The 19,952-nt window shown below is 37.0% G+C and overlaps 1 long non-coding RNA gene across 1 annotated transcript; it reads right to left on the bottom strand.

Annotated features, from left to right (window-relative positions):
• Positions 1 to 387: 387 nt before the first annotated feature.
• LOC140595044 (uncharacterized) lies at positions 388 to 18,609 on the bottom strand. Its single transcript, XR_011996441.1, has 4 exons — positions 18,389 to 18,609; positions 17,279 to 17,467; positions 11,245 to 11,341; positions 388 to 646 (listed from the first exon to the last, which is right to left on the bottom strand). It is a non-coding gene; the product is annotated as an uncharacterized lncRNA (long non-coding RNA).
• Positions 18,610 to 19,952: the final 1,343 nt, after the last annotated feature.

Raw genomic sequence — 19,952 nt, 5'->3', positions numbered from 1 at the left:
GGTGGTTGATATTACTGTCTGAATCATCCACTTATTTACTCATTTTTTCCTAGTTGTTCTATCAATTGCTGAGAGTGGGGTATTAAAACCTTCTTTGATTGTAGAATTGTTTATTTCTCCCTGTAATTTCATCAATATTTACTTGAGGTATTTTGAGGCTCTGTTATTTGGGGTATAGATGTTTGTGACTGTGATGTCCTTCTGTGCAATTGATCCTTTTATCATTATTAAATGATTCTCTTTATCCCCGTTATAACTTTGTCTTGATTTTATAGCCTTCTCAAGCTTACTTTGAAATAATTATAAATTGTTGTGAAACAATTACTCCAAAATCTATTAACTTGAAACAACCAACATTTATCATCTCATGGTTCTGTGACTCAAGAATTAACCAAGCAGCTTAGCCGGGTGATTCTGCTTCAAGGTCTCATGAAGCTGTGGAAAAGCTGTTGGCCAAGATTGCAGGCAAGGCTGCACTTGCATTGAAACTCCACTTCTACATTCACTCAAGTGGCTGTCGGTAGGTCTCATCTCTTCATGGCCTTTTGAACCGAAGGCCTCATTCTTTCACCATACAGGCTTTCTTCAGGTTTGTTGCAGTGTCCTCATGATACAGCAGGTAGCTGGCTGACTTCTCCCAGAGTAGCTAATGACACAAATAGATGGTATGTAGATAGAAATTGAAAGTTTGAGGGGGGAAAAAAAGCACAGATTTCTTTAATAAAGCAATCTAGGAATTGTCATCCTATCATGTCTGCCATATTTATTTATCAGAAGTAAGTCAATAATCATAGCCCATTCACAAGGGGAGATTGCAAAGGGCACGTACACCAGGAGACACAGGTCTTTGGCAACCATCCTAGAGACTACCTACCCCATTGCTTTTATGGTATATCTTTTCTATGTCTACTTGCTTGAAACCTGTGTCTTTTTATTTAAAGTAATTCTCCTGTAGACAGTATATGGTGAAGTCTTGCTTTCTTATCCATTCGAAAGTCTTGCATTTTCATTAGAGTGTTGAAATATTAAAAGTTGAGATACTTACTGATATTGTTGAATTAAGTTTACCAGTTTACTGTTTTCTGTTTGGCCATCTCTTTTTTCGTGGTTGCTATTGTTCCTCTTTCCTGCCTGCTTTTGAACGATTTGCATTTATTTAGAATTTAACTTAATGTGTCCATTGGATCTGGACCTCTTTGTGTTATTTTTTAATGATTGCTCTAGGGATTGGCAAATATATACACTTAACGTTACACATTGGAACTAATGTTAATATGGTACCACTTGACATAAAATGTAGAAAGCTTGCCCTCATATGGTCTATTCACCACTCCCTTTCTGTTCTATGTTATAGTTATCATCATTATTATATATGCATATATATAGTAGATATACATGCAATTCCAACAAGATGATGTTATAAATTTGCTTGACATAGTCATAAGTAAATTAATGTAAAAGGGAAATAGTTTTCCATTTTTACCCAAATGTTTACTTCCTCCAATGCACTTAAGTCCTTTTTAAAGACCCCAATTTCCATCTGGTCTTATCTCTTAAGCTTGAAGAACTACTTTAGTACTTCTGGCAGGACAGGTTTAGTGGGGGCAAATTTGCTTGGTTTTCCTTTATCTGAAATTGTTTGTACTTTACTGCCTTCTGGTCTCCATGGTTTCTGATGAGTAATGTGTGCTCATCCAAATCACAGTTTTCCTATATGTAATGTTCATTTCTCTCTGGCTGCTTTTAAGGTTTCCTCTTTATGTGTGATTTTCAACATTTTGACTGTCATATGTGGTCATGATGTACCTCGGTGTGACTAGACCATAAGGATCAAGTGGAAAGTCTAAGAAACTGATTGAAATCATAAACTAAAAGCACACATACGCTACTGGCGTGTGGGAACAGATATTAAGCTGGCTTCCACAATGACCTAACTCAACACTCTTGTTGGGAAAAATCTATCACCTAATCCACTGGGTAAATGGGATGTATACACACAGGGTAAGAAATGTGATTTCTAATGTGTTTGTGGTTTATCATTTCTAAGTGAAGTTACTCTCAGTATAAAATACATAAAAGAGAAAAATAATGAAAGGAGACTTAGACGTGGATTTTATCCAAGTTTTAATTAATGTGGGCAACATCACTCCCTCACTGGGCTGCCAATTTCTATGAATAAATCTGGGGGCTTCTAATAGAAAACTAAGTGCTCTTTTCTTTCTATATTTCTAAGAACTTTTAAATCTGCAAAGGACTCAACAGTGGAAAAAGACCAGTTATATATTGCCAACATCTCTTATAAACCCACATTACTGCATTGTGCTCCTTAGCTGATGAAGGAAAGTGGAGATTTTCATCTTCAAACCAAATATAAAATTAAGCCATCTCTTCATTGAACTCCTTGACCATGTTACTCTTGAAATTAAAGGGTCTATCATACTCAGCCTCCCCAGATGGATTTGTGGGTTTGTTGTGTGTTTTTTTCTTTCCCTAGTGGAGTACAATCTGTCCCCATGTCTTGTTTTTTTTTTTAAATGATTAAAGATGTGCTTTTTGTGTAAACAAACTCTTGTAGCCTTAGTAACAGAAAACACAGAGACCCAAGCAGTGATGAGCTTGGACCAGGCAATCTTTTTAATCTGAATGAATCTATATTTTTGCTTCTCTGGTTAGGTTTAATTTCTGCAGGAACTTTTAGGTTTCATCTTAGGTAAAGACGTAGATTGGTAGACCTACAGATTGTTATTACTAGTTTACATTTACTTAAAATCAGATGAATGGAAAGTTTAAAGTTCCCTCAGAGATCGATTCCCTTAATCTACTAAGATAACTATAGCCCATAATACTAAAAAGAGTGCACCAAGAGACAGAGATGGAAAAAGACGTATTTATTGATGGCTTGCTAAGGGCCAGGCCCTTTGCATGTGCCACCTGACACTTCTAATCAGACCACTGTGTAGACTAGATATATTTACTTGTACTTTGGAGATAAAATTAAGGCTCAGAGGTATTAAATTACTTACTCAAGATCACATAGGATGGTTTATAAACTGATGTATATCACTTATAAGCTATGGAAGCAAAATTTAAGTCCAAATCTCTGTGACTTTAAAATATCTGTTTTTCCTACTGGACCATGCTGCTTCCTGCTATCCCACCCCCTGGTTTTTATACAAAAAGGCTACAACATGAGTTTTATGATTTCAAGACCAGTGCTTTTTTCTGCAAATCATCCTGCTCTTCCTTTTGACCTCTCCTTTCCAAAACAGAATAAATTTTTCCAAAGTTTAAAGATAATGGGGAAAAAAGACATTAATAATCAATCTTTAATAATAACACTATTTATGATAGCTAATACTTACTTAGAGACTAGTAGGTACCAGGATAATACTAGATGAGAGATTATTGTATTTATTTCTCAAATGGACCTTTAAATTTGGATCATGACTGTTGTTTTATACAGATGCAGAACTGAAAAAAGTTAAATAATTTGCCAAAGGACACACAGCTATTGAATGTCTGAGTCAGGATTTCAGATTTAAGGGTTTGGTGCATGCACGTGTGTGTGTGTGTGTGTGATAATTTTTTCAAAATGCACAGAACCTAAGTTTACAGTTAGGTAAGATTTTGACAAATGTATACACCCATGAAAAACAACCACACCAATGAAGATAGAGAACACTTCTATTGCCCCAGAACATTCCATCCTACCCAGTTGCTATCCAACTCATATCTCAGTCTCAAGACACAAGTCCCATGATATGTTCCAGCAGATTCTTGTCTGTTCTAGAATTTCATATAAATGGAATCAGGCAATATGTACACTTTTAAGTGTGATTACTAAACATAATGTGTTCAGCAGAACGTCTGAGAGATTATTTCATGTCGTTGTGGATATCAGTAGCTCCGATCTTTTTTTTATTGCTGATTACTATTCAATTATAGGAGCATACCTCAATTTGTTTATACATTCTCCTGCTGATAGAAATGTTTGGCTATTAAAAATAAAGCTGCTGGGAACATTCTTGTAAAAGTTTTCCTTTGATATATGCTTTCATTTCTTTTGGAAGTACATATAGGAGTGGAACTGGTCAGTTATATGATAGGAGTATTTAATTTTATAAGGAGCTACAAGTTTCTAAAGTGGTTTTATGGCTTCACACTTCCATCGGCAATGTAAGAGAGTCTCATTTGCTCCACAAACTTACCAACGTTTTTCATTTTAGTCATTTTAATGGGTGTGAAGTAGTATCTCAGTGTGGTTTTAATTTAATTTTCATTTCCCAAAAGGCTAATGACGTTGAGCAGATTTTCTTATGCCTCTTGGCTACCTGTATGTCTTCTTTTGTGATGTGTCTGTTTAACTATTTTGTCCATTTTTTATTGGATTATTTGTATTTTTATTTTCGATATGAAGGAGTGCTTTATATATTATGGATACAAGTTCTTTGTCAGATATATATACATATATATATACATATACATACATACATGGTGAATATTTTCTCCAAATATGCCTTTTTTAGTAAAGTAGTCCTTCATTTTGATGAAATCCAACTTCTCTCTTTCCCCCACATTTATGACAAGTGCTTTTGTATTCTGTCTTAGAGATCTTTGCCTGTGCCACACTTGCTGGGATATTCCATTGTTTCCTTCCAGAAGCTCTATAATTTTAGCTTTACACTTAGGAAAATGATCCATATTGAATTAATTGTTTTATGTAGTGGGTAAAGTTGTTCTGGCACTATATTTTGAAATGACGTACCTTTTCTCATTAAATTATATTTATAATTTCTTCAGAGATAAATCAACTGCATCCATGTTTATTTACATCATGACTTTCTATTCTGTTCCATTGACCTGTTTGTTCAGCCACACACCAGCACCACATTATCTTAAGTACTGCAGCTTTAAAATAAATCCTAAAATCATATAGTATAAATCTCCCATTTTCCTTTTTCTTTTTAAGATTTTACTTATTATTCATGAGACACACAGACAGAGGCAGAGATATAGGCAGAGGGAGAAGCAGGCTCCCTGCAGGGAGCCCGATGTGGGACTTGATCCTGGACCCTGGGATCACATCCTGAGCCAAAGGCAGATCCTCAACCACTGAGCCATCCAGATGCCCCAAATATTTTCCTCTTTAAGTCTGTTTTAGCTATTCTAGGATTTTTGAATTTCCATATAATTTTAAGATAATACTTAATTTTTACCAAAAAAGTCATGCTACAAGTTTAATTGGAATCATTGACTATTTACATCTAATTGGGAAGTAATGATATCTTAACGATACTGAGTTTTCCATTCCAAAAACATGGCATAACTTTCAACTTCTGTACTACTTACTGAATTTATTTACTAATTCATTTTGTCTCAAAGATTTATATTTTTCAGTGTAAAATCTTATACACATTGTGTTTAAATTTCTCTTAAGCTTTTTGTTTGTTTTTGATGCTAAAATAAATATTACTTTAAACCTTTTAATTCTTGGGGTGCCTGAATGGCTCAGTCAGTTTAAGCGTCTATCTTCAGCTTGGGCTCCTTGGGCTCCCTGCTCAGCAAGGAACCTGCTTCTCTCTTTCCCTCTGCTGCTCCTCCTGCTTGTGCTGTCTGTCAAATGAATGAATGAATGAATGAATGAATGAATGAATGAATAAATAAATAAATAAATAAATAAATAAATAAATAAAATCTTTTAAAAAATAAATAAAACTTTTAAATCTCAATAGGTTATTGCTAGAATATAAAAATACAATTGATTTTTGTACATTTACCTTTTATCCTGAAGCCTTGTTAAGTCACTTTTTAATGATTACAGTTTATTTTGGTTTAGTACATTTGTTAAGGTTCAGACATTACAAAGTCATATTGTATGCAAAACAAAACAAAATGAAAACAAAAAAAAAAAACAGAAAAAGTTTTTTACTTCTGTTCCAAAATGTATACATTTTACATCATTTTCTTGCCTTATTACAGTGCTAAGACCTCCAGGACACAGAGGGAAGATTAGACACCCTTGCTTTGTTCCTGTACTTTGAGGAATTTTAAAAACATTTTACCAGTAAATATTAAGTTAGCTAGATTATTTTCTAATATTCTCATTATCAAACAGAAGGAATTTTACTGAATCTCAGTTTTCTGAAGTGCTGAATTTTTTTCAAGTGGTTTGTGTGCACTTCCTAAGATAATTATATTCATTGCTACTTTTATGTTTATAATGTAGTGAATTGCATTGATTGAAATGTTATCATTTTACCAAACTTGCATGCCTGATATTAAACTCCACTTGATCATGATACATTATTCATTGTATATATTGCTAGATATGATTTGCTAATTTTTTATTAAGACTTTTTTTGCATTATATTTATAGGGGATTTTTTGTGCATGGTGTCACTGTTGGGTTTTGGGATTTTGGTGATTCTGGCCTCATTCAATGAGTTGGAAAGTATTTCTTTATTTTCTGAAAGAGTTTGTGTATCTTTACTATTATTTATCTATTCAATGTTTGGCAGAATTCACCATTGATTAAATTTACTGGGAACAGTGAATTTTTATTTGTGAAAAAACTTTAAATTATGAATTAAATTTCTTTACAATATATAGCAATAGAAATTTACATTTCTTCTTGTGCCAATTTCAGTAATGTCTGTCTTTCAAGTAGTTTATCTAATTCATCTAAATAGTCAAAAATATTGACATAAAATTATACATGTCTTATCATTCTACTTTTAGTATCTGTAGACTACGTAAATAGTACTTTTCTTTCAACCCTGATATTATTAATTGAGAGGGGCAGATGGGGAGGAAGAGAATCATAAGCTCCACCAAGTGTGGAGCCTGACACAGATCTCAATCTCATAACGCTGAGATGATGATGACCTGAGCCAAAGTCAAGAGTCCCATGTTCAACCAAGTGAGCCACCCAGGCACCCCAACTGAAGATATATTTCATTCAGATTTGCTAGGAATAATCAATTTTAAGAATCTTTTCAAAGTACACTACTTTGTCTGTTAGTTTCCATTGTTTTTGTTTTCTATTTCATATATTTCCAGTTTTATTTTATTTATTTTCTTCTACTTATGTTAGACCTTAATTTGCTCTTTTTTTCTAGCTTCACATAATACGTTTGATCATTGATTTCAATCCTTTTTGAAATTTTTCTAATATAAATATAACAATAGCTATAAATTTCCATCTATTCAGTACTTTAGCTTTATGACACAAATTTTGATGTGTTTATTTCCACTATAGTTTAGTGAAAATATTTTTAAATTTCTCTTTGATTTCTTTCGGACATATAAATTACTTAGAATTTTTTTTCATTTTCAAATATTTGAAATTTTTCTACATATTTTTCCATTTATTTTTTAAATTTTCTACAGATTTTATTTATTTATTTTGAGAGAGAGAGAGAGTAGGGGGAGGGGCAGAGGCAGAAGGAGAGAGACTTCTCACTGAGCACAGAGCCTGACATGGGGCTTGATCTCATGACCCTGAGGTCATGACTGGAGCCAAAATCAAAAGTCAGATGCTTAACCAACTGAGCCACCCAGGTGACCCAGGATTGTTATGTCTTTTTGATGAATTTAGCATTTGAGAAATTTTTTAAAATCCTTATTTACTTGTTAATGTGTCTATCCTTGGAATCAATTCTATGTAATATTTATGTAGTCATATTAGCTCTCCCATGCTTAATGTTCACATAGTATGTCTTTTTTGATGGTTTACTTGTACATTGATATTTAAAGTGTGTCTCTTATACAGCAACTCCTTGGGCCTTGCTTTTGAAAACAAACCATTTTAACAGTGTATTTATTATATCCGGCATGTTTAGGTCATACATAATATAATTCCTGATGTGATTGGGTTTAAACCAGACTTCTTGCTATAATTTTTTATTGGTGTGTTTCATTTAGTTTTGATCCTTTGCTATTCCTTTCCTTCATTTTTTCTGATGAAAAGGCAGCTGTTTTTTCCCTTAATTTTGCTCCCCTTGGTGATTTTTTTTTCTGCTTTTAACATCTATTATCTTTTTTTTAATACTAGTTTAATTATCATGCGTCAGGTTTTCTTTTTCTTTCATCTTTTAGGGTTCCCTGAAATCATTAATCTGTAAGCTGACATGTTTCATCAATTTCGGGGGGAAACCAGGCATTATTTCTTCAGTTATATTTTCTTCTCTTACCCTCTCTATTCTCCTTTTGTGAATCTATCTACTATTGTCAAATTACTTGATGTTGTTCTAAAGGTCACTGAGTTCATGTCCTCCAGGCTTTTTTCTCCATGAGCTTCAATTCTTAAGGTTTTTTTTGTTTTGTTTTGTTTTGTTTTCAAGCTCATCAAACTTTTTTTCTGCTTCTAATTTCATCCAATGATTATATCTTTAAACTTTAGAGCACATTTTTTAATCCTAGAATTTCCATTTGGTTTCATTTATATAGTTTTTTCCATTTCTATTTTGAAATTCCCCCATTGTGTCAGTGATTATATCCATTTTTTTCTTACAGTCTTTTCTATATTTATAACAGTTACCTTCAAGTACTCTCCTGCTAAACCTAATATTAATGTTTTTCATGTGGGGTTCCTCTAGATTCCATCTTTTATCACGAGGTCTCATGATCTTCAAAAGCTCATCTATCTTTTCCTTATCCCTGCAAACTCTCCTGGATACTTAATTTAACAGGAAAGGCTTTAAAACAACCACTCTTCAGCTGCTAATGACTTTTTTCTCTTGATAATTGATTATGTTTTCCTCTTTCTTCCCACATATCATAATTTTTTAACTGAATTAAGCACATTGTACATAAAAGACATTGGAGAGTGAAGTATAATTTTTTGTTGTTTTATTTTGTTGTTTCCTGAGCTAAAAAGCTCTTCCCCCTGCTTTGCAGTTGGTTAAGGGGTTGATCATTCAATTTATTCTCAGGGTCTAGTTGAGCTGAGTCTGGGCTACAACTCTAACTAGATTGAATTCATTTCCAATTAGCCCAACTGTAAATGCCACAGTCTGGGGCTTCCAAGAAACTAAGATCCTTGTTCTTGTCATATTTGTGGTGGGAAAACATTGGCCCACTGTCAGATAGCTTTGGTTCTGTTTTCATTTCAATTTCACAGGTTTCCAGGACCTAAGCACTGTGAGCTGTGTGAGACCGTGAATTTTCTTTGCTTTCTAGCCTCTCCACTACTGCTACTTTCTTGGGAAAATTTCAGGATAGTAATTGCAAAGAACTCAACTGAATGATCTGTTTTTGTCTGCAAGGCCCTTCCAGACACCAATCCATACCATGGATCCCATTGTCATCAAAGGCTTGTGTGTTTCTCCTTGGCACTGCAAACTAGCCTGGTCTAGGTGTAGACCACTTGTCCACACACCTGCACATGGATAAGACACTTGTGACCACGTATGGGAAAGTCCAAGCTCTCCACTCTCTGGAATTCAGTTCAACAAAGCTTTTTTGCATCCAACAGTTTTTGATACATTCAAAGAAAGGTATGATTTTTACTGCATCCATTTTTTCATTGATAATTCATGTCTTTCTACAGGTCTAATTTTAAAGTAATTTTTATTTGAAATATAACATCCATATAGGAAATCACTTATGAGTGTACAGTGCAAATAATCCTCACAAAGGATGCTTGTATGACCAGTACTGAAATTATTACCAGTTCTCAAGAAGCCCCATTCATGTAACTCTCCTATTATCACCCTCTCACTGTCTTTATTTCTCTTACTATTGGTTAGTTTTGTGTTTCTATATTGTAGGTTTTATCCCTGAATGAAGTTCTTTCAGTATATACAGTATGTCTTTTTATATTTAACAGTATGTGAGATTCATTCACATTCTTTCAGATAGCATTAGTTTATACATTGGACAATATTCCACAATTCATTTACCTAAATTATATAAGGTACACATTTTATGCAGCTTATTTATCACATATCTATTCAGCAACTTATTTACCTATTATACTGTTGATGGATATTTAACTTTTGATGATTATAATTTTGGCTATTACAGACATTGCTTTTATTAATATTTTCATACACATATTTTGCTAAATACATGTACATATTTCTTGGCATATTATAAATATTGGAAATTCCAGGTTATAAGGTTGGGTAGGTTCAACATTAGTACAGGGGTGCCTGGGTGGCTTAGTTGGCTAAGTGTCTGACTCTTGATTTTGGCTCAGGTGATGATCTCAGGGTGGTAAGATTGAGCTCCCCTCAGGCTCCACACTGAGCATGGAGCCTACTTAGAATTCTCTCTCCCCTTTTCCCTCTGCACCTCCCTACCTCACTTACACGCTCTTTCTCTAAAAAGAAACTAAACAAAACAAACCAAAAAACATACTGCCAGAGAATTTTCCTCAAACATTTCACTTTGAATTGACTTATATTATTTAAATGTAAAGGTAATTCCTATTGAAACAAAATAAACCAAATCAGAAGTTGAGAAAGAAAAAAGATATAACCAAAACCAAACAAATGGTTTGAGAACAAGGGGCCAAATTCCTGCTTGCAAAATCCTACTGGATCTGAGTAGTAGCTGCCTCCATGAAACAGGATGTGCCTGGCCTAGGTCACTACAACCCTGCTTGGACAAATTCACTCATTTGATTTTGCTACTCTTGCTCTAAAGCCTGTGCTTTTCTAACTACAACACTTTTCATTCTATAAGCTCATAGAACACATTAAGAATGTCTAGAGGGATGCCCTCTTTTCCACTCATTCTGCATCCCAAATGCATCCGGTTTCTTAGGTTCCCCCCAAATAAAAGAATGGGCACACACAGCCAAGATGGGCCATTCCTGTGTATGGTTTTGCCCATAAACTTGCCTGCTCTCCTCCCCCAGGCCCCTTGTCTGTTTGTATTCAAAGGAGAATGCTCATTTATTTCCGTCTCACTTTTTTTCTTCCTGTTCTTGGAGCTCCATTCCGAATTCTGTTTATACCATTGCTAGAGATGTTCCTAAGCAGCAAGCACCCAGACTCTAAATTATACCTTCCTGTGAAGTCTTACCACCCAGAAGACCACTTCATAAGGGAACAAAGGAAGATAAAGAGAGGAGGAAAGTATTTTATTATCCCATCAATTCTGCCTTCTGGTTAGTTTCTCATCCCTTTTGTGCCATAAATTAATTTGAAGATTGTTGGCTTTCATACAATGGGAGATAGTTCACCCAGTACAGGACTAGACAAAGTATCATAGCTCTATTCCATGTGCCAGTCTCACCTTCTGGGAGTTGGAGGGGGAGGTGGCTAGTGTTCTACATTGCAACTGGGAAGACTGCTTTCAATCTCGGCACGTGGCAGTTAGGAAAAAGTCCAAACTTTATGAAAAAAAAAACAAATATAATATGTTAATTACTATATAAATGTAAAAAGACTCACAACAAATATAGTCAAGGTGTGAAAAATGGCCAAGAAGACAGGGAAAAGAAAAGAGCAGTCAATGATGCTTCAAGCCATCCAACTTAAAACGTTTTATGGAGGTGGTTACTTTTAACCTAGCCCTTTCAGTAAGTAGTGAGGCAGAAAAGAGGGAAAGTCATTCCTGACAGAAGGAACAGCATGAACAAAGACACAGAGCACGGAGTATATGATGCACATGGTAAATGATATACCGCTGAAATATTCTCTCCAAATTCTTTGCCCTCAAAGTGACAACCTTCAGAGCAAAGCCCTAGATGCAACCACAATACATGTTGCATTCCTGCCTCAAGGCCTTTTCAGCCTCCCCAAAACGTAATCAGAATGTTAAATGTATGGTCCAGTCTTTACTTTCCCACCTCAAGGAGAAGCCAGGAGCTGGGACTTTCCTCCAGATTTTGTGGCACTGTCCACACAGAAGAAGGAATACGGTGAGAGCATGTCACAAACTTCCTTAACAGCATTGATGCAGCTGGTTTCATGATCACCTGGGTAAAGGAGCCTTGTAACTACTTTCGGGATTTCTCATAAAGAGAATGGTTCCATGTCTTGTTGCCAAATCAGTGTCTCTCTGGGAGGAAGAAGGTTGTGGATTATTGACCCATGGAAATCAGGTCAGTTCCTGGAAGAAGCCTGGAACTTAGTCAAGTCTGATTGACACATAAATGGCAGATCAACTGGTCAGAAGTGGGGTTGGGCACAAAGACCAGGCATTTATTATTTTAATGAACATTGTATGCATTTTAAGGAAGCACCACAAATAATTCCCAGAAAGAGGTTGCTTCAAACTTAACCAAAGAAAGTGAGCTCCCCTCATTCAAAGCAATGCATTTCTGCTTCTTAAGTGATATCTTATTGGTTTTCAAGAACTGAGCCCCTCATACTCTGCTTTCTTCTAGGGTGGAGAGCTCCGTATGATATCTGGAAAAAACCTTGAATCTCTTAGCAAAATCAAACTCAAGACCTTATGGAGTCCTTAGCTTTCAATTAATTGGAACCCTGAAAGTCCTAAGCTCCTCACCACAGCTGGACCATGGCTCTATCAAGAATACAGTTGCCAAATTAGGCAAATAAGATTATAGGACACCCAGTGAGATAGATGACAATTTTTAGCATATATACGTCTCACATAATATTTGGGATATCCTTATAATATAGAAATTATTGGTTGTTTATCTTAAATTCAGTTTAACTGTGTGTCCTTTGTTTTATGTGGCAATTCTAGTCAAGAGGACCCTCATATATTTGAGAGGCTATTATCTGGACTTGTTTTTATAGCTCTTGAGAGCATGCTTAGGAATAGAAGTTATACCTTGAAAGGTATCTTTGTTCAAAAGCTTTGGGAATTCCAGTCCTGGGGAAAAAAAAATCAGAGATACTGAGTAATTGACCTTTCCATTGAGCTCTCTGCTAAAACCCCACCCAACAGAAAAAGCATTACAGCCATTCATATTAACATGGTGGTTTTATGTAAAAGAATATGGAATGTTTTATGTAAAAGAATAGACAGATCGGGGTGCCTGGGTGGCCTAGTTGGTTAAGCATCTGACTCTTGATTTCAGCTCAGGTCATGATCTCAGGTTCGTGAGATTGAGCCCTAAATCATGCACACACATGAGATTAGGAAAGCAGCCATTGTTAAAATTAATAAAAGAAAAGCAAAAAAAAAAGAGACAAAATCAAAATGATATTTTGCTAGAGATAGGCTATAAGTTTTATGCTGAGTCATGTAGTAGCCAGTGGAAAGAAGAGAGTATGATTCTCATTGTCTATCACTAAAAATCAGCTGTTGCTCTGGAGAGGGAGATTCATTTTTGGTCCTCAGCCCCAGGGGAAGTTTCTCCTTTGGGATATCAGAGAGAAGGTGCCACATAATTTACTGAGTAATATCTTCAATATCAGTCCTACAATTGATGTGCTCATCGATTCATTCATTCTTTCATTTAAAAATTTGGTTCGGTGTGTACAAGGTGTTGGCCATTGTCCAAATCACTGGGGATATGACAGTGAATGAAATAAGGACCTCATTTCATGATTTATCTGCCTAAGAATGGCACATTTTGAAAGATTTTGTTTTCCAACTGCATTGATTATTTATCTATCTGTATGGTTTTACAGCAGTGGAATCAGCAAATTGCAGAGACCCAATAAAACGTGGCAAAGCTCATCCTTAGCAGGGTCCCCGTGGGGATACACTGCCCTAGGATCTTTGAATCCATGCTTTTGCTTTCCCATTCCTTAGTGCAAAGTTAGGCTTTTTGGCCAAACTCAAATCTGCCCCTTTCATTTCTCAACTCTGTTACCATCTTGTTTTGGAAGACTTACGGGGTGTCCAGATGAGCCCAGGTGCTGGACACAGGGCTAGGAGGGTCACATATTTCATAACCCTTCATCCTCACAATCATTCTGTGAGATAAGCAAAATGAAACCCAGAGAGTATGAGTTACCAGAAACTCTATGGCTAATAAGTGTAAGAATTTCTGCTCTTCCCATTATTCCTGTCTTCAAAGCACAGTGACCACCATCCAACCCAAAATCACTCAATTGTGACCAACAGATGCAAGTCTAGCCCAGGCTTGGACCCTGATAGCTCCAATTCTAGCAGCCAGACACAAGTCAAGGCACCTTTCACTTCCAAAGAAAGAATAACTCTTTTCTCAGCTGGCCTTGACTTAGCATAGTTTGACTGGTCTCATGATTATTATTGGTTCCCTACAAGTGCTGAGCCAGAAGGCCTTGACTCAGAGCAGGTGAAGGCAATTCCTACACTGTGTGGGAAGTTGTTCTAGATGACCTTTTTGGTCTTTTCCAACCCAGAGATGCTTTATTTTGTCAATAAGATGGTGTCCACATGCATGCTAAACACGAGTGATACTGGAGATTAGGAAAGAAGAGAGCTCAATGTGTACTGACTTGTCAGATAGATGTATAGGTGTGAATAATTTTCATTTTGAATGTAAGTTGTAACCTAGTGAGATGGAGATCTGGGTATGCTTAAAACATAAAATCTTTATTGCAGCCTTTTTTTTTTTTTTTTTTTTTTTAGAGAGAGAGAGAGAATGTGTAAGGTGGAGGGAGGGGCAGAGGGAAAGAGAGAGAGAAAGAGAGAGAGAAAGCAGGTTCCACACCCACACCTTGAGCTCAGGTGAGATCATGACCTGAGCCAAAAATCAAGAGTCAGACATTTAACTGACTGAATCACCCAGGCACCCTGCCTTTTTTTCTTAAAGAAAAGCAAGTACATATACCAGTTAAATTTCAAAAACAAAAAACACACTTAATAGCTTCTTGGGGCTTGGCTGTCCTATGGAGATAAGTTCATTTCCCTAAGGTTCACCTCCCTCATTAGCAGATGGAAAGGGTTAAAGTAGATGCACTCCAAGATCCCTTCCCATTCTGTATTCTAGAATTGCCTGATTTTATCCTGCCTTTCCTCTTCTTCCACCTTCTCCACTTCCCTGCCTCCCCCTACTTTCCTGCCCTCTACCATGAAATATGTTGTCAAGATGACATCGTTGATTAAAATCAGCCCAACTAAAGACATTAATAGCCACATGTGACTAGTTAAATTTACATAAATAAATTTAATAAAGAAAGAGTTTTGCTCTGAACCTCCAGAAACCCTTCTTGTATTTTACTGATTAGTTCATCATTCTCTCCAGAGCAATTTATGGATATGAACATGCCCCAGAATTTTAAACATTTATGCAGCTGCAAAAAAGATGGTCTGCCTTTATCGATATTAATGAGAGGCCACAAATTATACTTTGAGCTTTCCCCAAAGCAATCCAAATGGTACAAATTGACACGTTTATCTGTATCTACGGATGGAAGATAAGTACTGGACACAGAAACAATAGACCAGTCTCATTTGTGCTTCTGAATACTTGTGCTACCTTGGGTATACAATTTAATCTCTTGTGACTCTCGGTTATCATCATTTGCAAGTTAGATAGAACATTCCCTTTGTCCTATGTCTGTAGTGAACATTAGGAGAAATGTTTGGATAAAATAAGATAAAAGCAGAGAGGGAGAAACCATGAGAGACTGTAGTTAAGAGAACAAACTGAGGGGTGCTGGAGGGGAGGAGGATGGGGGGATAGGCTAGATGGAGGATGGGCATTAAGGAGGGCACTTGTTGGGATGAGCACTGGCTGTTATCTGTAAGTAATTCTATTCCTGAAACCAATACTACACTATATGTTAACGAACTTGAATTTAAATAAAATTAAATAATTTAAGAATAAAAAGAGAGAGAGAGATTTAGGAGAGAACCTATCCAATCCTGCTCACAAGAAGCATCAGCAAGTGTGTGTGAATGTGAACATAGTCAAAGTCATGACTTTTATTTTCAGCAAGCTCCTAACATCACATTTCTGTCTTCTGCATGGTTCACTCTGTCCGCATGTGGTCTCTGTAACACACCACACACGCAAACACACCGTGGCACAAATACCATCCAAAGGAGCTTGGACCTCAGTGTTGGATTGGAGATGCTGGCATCTGTGTCCTCATTTAAACAGCATCCATTTTCATAATTCAATTGGCTAGACTTTAATTGGTGCAGCTTTTTCTTTACCACTATATTACCCTCCCTTCGCAGCTGTTGAGTGGCCGACTTACCTCTTTCCTTGGCCTCTTTATCAAATTTCCCTGCCCTGTGGACTCCCTCTTCAAGGGCTGGCCATAGATATTCACCAGTTCTGAAAGCAGGCTGGCAAATGAATGGTTGCTAAGGGGATTCTCGGAGTTGTAGTTGATTATAATCTATTTTATTATACCTAGAAGCAGCTGTGTTTCCACTGGGGCCCTCCATTCCCCATACAAACACATTAGATCCTCCTCGATGAGCAGCATTAAAAGTCATATGGGGAATTAAAATTCATGTAGCTCTTACAGATATTTTTACTATTTACATTTTAGGTGAGCCTAACTCACTTTACAACGCTCCACCTTGATATAATTGGCCTCTACCTCTTTTTCACCCCTCTTAAACACCGTGCATTTCCAACCCTAGATCCATCTCAGTGTTGAGGGTGGAAATTTATTCATTTGTGCATCCCTAACATCTAGTATAATCCTAATACACAGGATGCTGCTGAGGGCAAGGGGAGGAGGAGGAAGAAAGAGAAAAAAATGGAAAGGAATTAATAAAATGCTCGAGTTGCAAAATGACTCAAATTCAGAACTGGTAAGTGAAGGGGCCAGACAGACCCACGTAATTTGGCTCCAAATTCCTCATGAGCCAGAACTCTGACCTATTTTCTTCTAGGTTTAGCAAATTTCTATAGCAGAGTGTAGGCCCTAAAAGGATCTTTTACTGGATAGAGTCTATTCAAGTCAACAGACAAAACATGGAACATACCCTGGTTCCAGACACTGTGCTTCACCCTGGGAATACACAGACACCACAGATGTTGACCCAGCCCTCTGGAAGGTTAGTAGTGTTGAAGGCCATGCAAATCCACACACATTATTAATAGAATAGAGCACGCAAAGTAGCTATTGTGTGTGCGTCTCTTCCAGAGGTAGCACTATAAATGTTTAATCTATTATGAAATCACATATGGAGGGGATGCTTAAGTTGTGGTATAAAGGGTTGTTAAAGTCTATCCAAGAATATAAAGGGAATGGGAGTGACAGGAAGAAGAAGGAGGGACACTTGATGCTGCAGGGATAGCATGGCTGTCATGGAAAAGTGGAAGCATATTTGCATGGGGAAGACAACATTCTTGGAGCATAAACATGTATAAGAAAGTGGATGAAATGATACAGAAGAAAGGAGGAGCACGCGGAGAAGGACTGGATACCACATGTCTGTGCCAAGACAAACACACCTGACCACCTCTCTGCTCAGCTCTGATGGAGGAAATCTGAGGCAGAGAGCGAGTTCCTTGGAAGATGATACTCGCTGTATTATCCATTCAGTTTTCCACATTGTAACACAGATCACACAATCACAAGTTTCCCATTAGGCTTTCTGCAAGCTGACGAGGTACGTCTTTTCCTGTTTCATTCCTGAGCACCTGGACAGAGAACACTCACAAATGATAATGATGATCCATTACAATTTAACAATGCACTTTACACAAGGGACTCATTTGAAAGTATATCTTAAAATGCTTTTGAGACTTGGTTTACGTGTATATATATATATGCACATACATAGGGTTACATCCATATATAATATACATAGTGTTTGCATTACATATTATGTGTTATGTATATGCATGTATATTACTAATATGATAGTAACTAATACTGATCTATGTAAATGTAAAACTATTTTTATATTAATACCTATCTTGCAGGGTGGCCATGAATTTTAAGCATACATAAACATTCTGTTATTACAACATGACATTTATCTAAAAATAATAGTTTTTACAGGGCACATAATATCGTGTCGCTTGCCAAAAATCACTTAATTTATAAGCAATTACAGTGATCAGCATTTAATGAGCCTATACAAACATGCCAGACACTGCACTAAGTGGTAGACATTTTTACATTTTATAAAAAATGTATGTTTGGAAAGGTTTGTCAGCAGCAGCATTATTACCATTATCATCCCCTGCAAACAAGAATACTGAAGACTACAGGAGTTCAAGGACTTGCCTAAAATTATATATCTGCTAACAGGTAAGAACTAGGATTTGAACCAAGGAAGGGCGGCCCAAAATTTATGCATTTAACCTCTATGTGACCGGCAAAAACAGAGCTGGCGAATTTAACCTGCCACTTTCTGATGCTCCTCAACCGGGCAGGCAGCTTGTAACATGTTTGAGCTAACAGCCCAGGTTGCTTTGCTTCCAGCCCAGGGCAAATCTTCAGAAGGTCAATGAAAAGTGTATTTCTTTGAAACTCTCCAGTGTCTACGGATCCAGTGGTCTGCTTTCCCTTGTGTCGGGCGCCCCCGAGGATGTCATAACACCCTCCCTTCTTACCTCCAGGGTCACTTGAGTAGACCATACAATGCTCCTGTAAGTTCCAAAGAGCCAGGCAGACGGAGCTCAGAGAACAACGTGACTCCCCAGCTATCTTCCCACTCCTGAAAGCTGTGGTCTGCTCCTGTCTCCTTGCCTCACATCGCCCTAGAAGAGACTGTTTATCCTTGGCCAGTTTCCATGGCAACCACTTCTCCCACAGTACTATCTTTTCCTTATAGTAATTGCTAAAAGAAGAAAAACATATGAAAAATAATTAGGAGTTTTTGTTGCATGCTTTCTCGAGTGTGACAGGTAGGGCAAGGGGCAGAAGGTGAAGGTTGTAGGACTGTAGTGAGGAATCACGCGAACCATGGCAGTGTGGGCAAAGGTGATTAACACAAAAGAAGTAATCTCATAGCCAAAGTGGAGTGCAATTTCCTGTTTCCACCGTGGGAATACATGCATTCTCATTTTTACTCATGGATGGTTATGAGAAGTAAGTGAAAGAGGTTATACACTTGGTATCTTAGTTCTGGACAAGGTTCTACCCAGATTAATGAAATTTAAAGTGTCCAAGGAATTAGTTGCTGGTACCTGTTGAACCGACATAACTACTGCATCCTGGCTCAGTGTCAGTCAATAAGATACTGCTTCCCTTGGAGGTCTAAACTCTAAAGCGGTAAAAGCTTCTTTGGAGACCCTTTGGGAAACAGATGTGGTAAGAATGAGCACTGGATTGGGAATCAGGACACCTGCTTTCTATCCCCAGCTCAATCATTTAACTAGCTATGTAATCTAAAGCAATTCCACCATCTATAAAACAAGAGCTTTGGATGTGACAGCTCCAGTGAGCTCAGAAAGTCTTAGAGTTACTGATCTGTGAGTTCTGGAGAGCTATGTCAGATGGCAAGGAAAGGAAAAGTAACCAGGAAAGGTCTAACAATGACAATAATGGCTACTAATATCTAATCCAAACAGGCTTTTGTCTTGGGGAGTGTGCTTTGTGCTTTCCATGCATTATCCCACTAAATCCTCATGATGATATTATGAGGGAGCAATTCTTATTCCTATTTTTCAGATAAAAAAGCTGAAGACTCAAGAGATGGAGCACAGTGTCGGTATAAAGCAGAGCTAGCCCCCAAACTCACGTCTCTTTGACTCCAGTGCAGACACAGGATTGCATCCTAACTTGGCAATGAGAGATAAAATTATAAGGCCTCCACCAACGTCCCCCAGAACACACATGTGTAATTTCCTACATTTTGTTTATCACCAAATCTCATACATTGAAGAAAAACAAAAGAGCCCCATTGCAAGGAACAAAAGACCAGGCAGCGCATCTTTCTGCATCATTTTTACGTGCAATTAGGAAGTCCCTGGGTAAATGCACCTGTGAGAGCAGAACCTGGAATCAGTGGAACCCAGCTCAGGTTCAGATCTGTACTACTCGCACCTCTGTACCCCTCCACAGAGGAATAGTATATCCAATGTCCTCTGAGAAGTGGTGAGGTTTCTTGAGGATTGAGTTCCTGTGACCTTAGCATCTAGAACAGAGCTGGGCACATCAATAATATTTGAATAA

The sequence above is a fragment of the Vulpes vulpes genome, chromosome 13 (genome assembly GCF_048418805.1).
Source record: "Vulpes vulpes isolate BD-2025 chromosome 13, VulVul3, whole genome shotgun sequence".
Lineage (NCBI taxonomy): Eukaryota > Metazoa > Chordata > Mammalia > Carnivora > Canidae > Vulpes > Vulpes vulpes.
The sequence above is the reverse complement of the archived record's forward strand: the minus strand, read 5'-3'. Positions and strand labels throughout refer to the sequence as shown.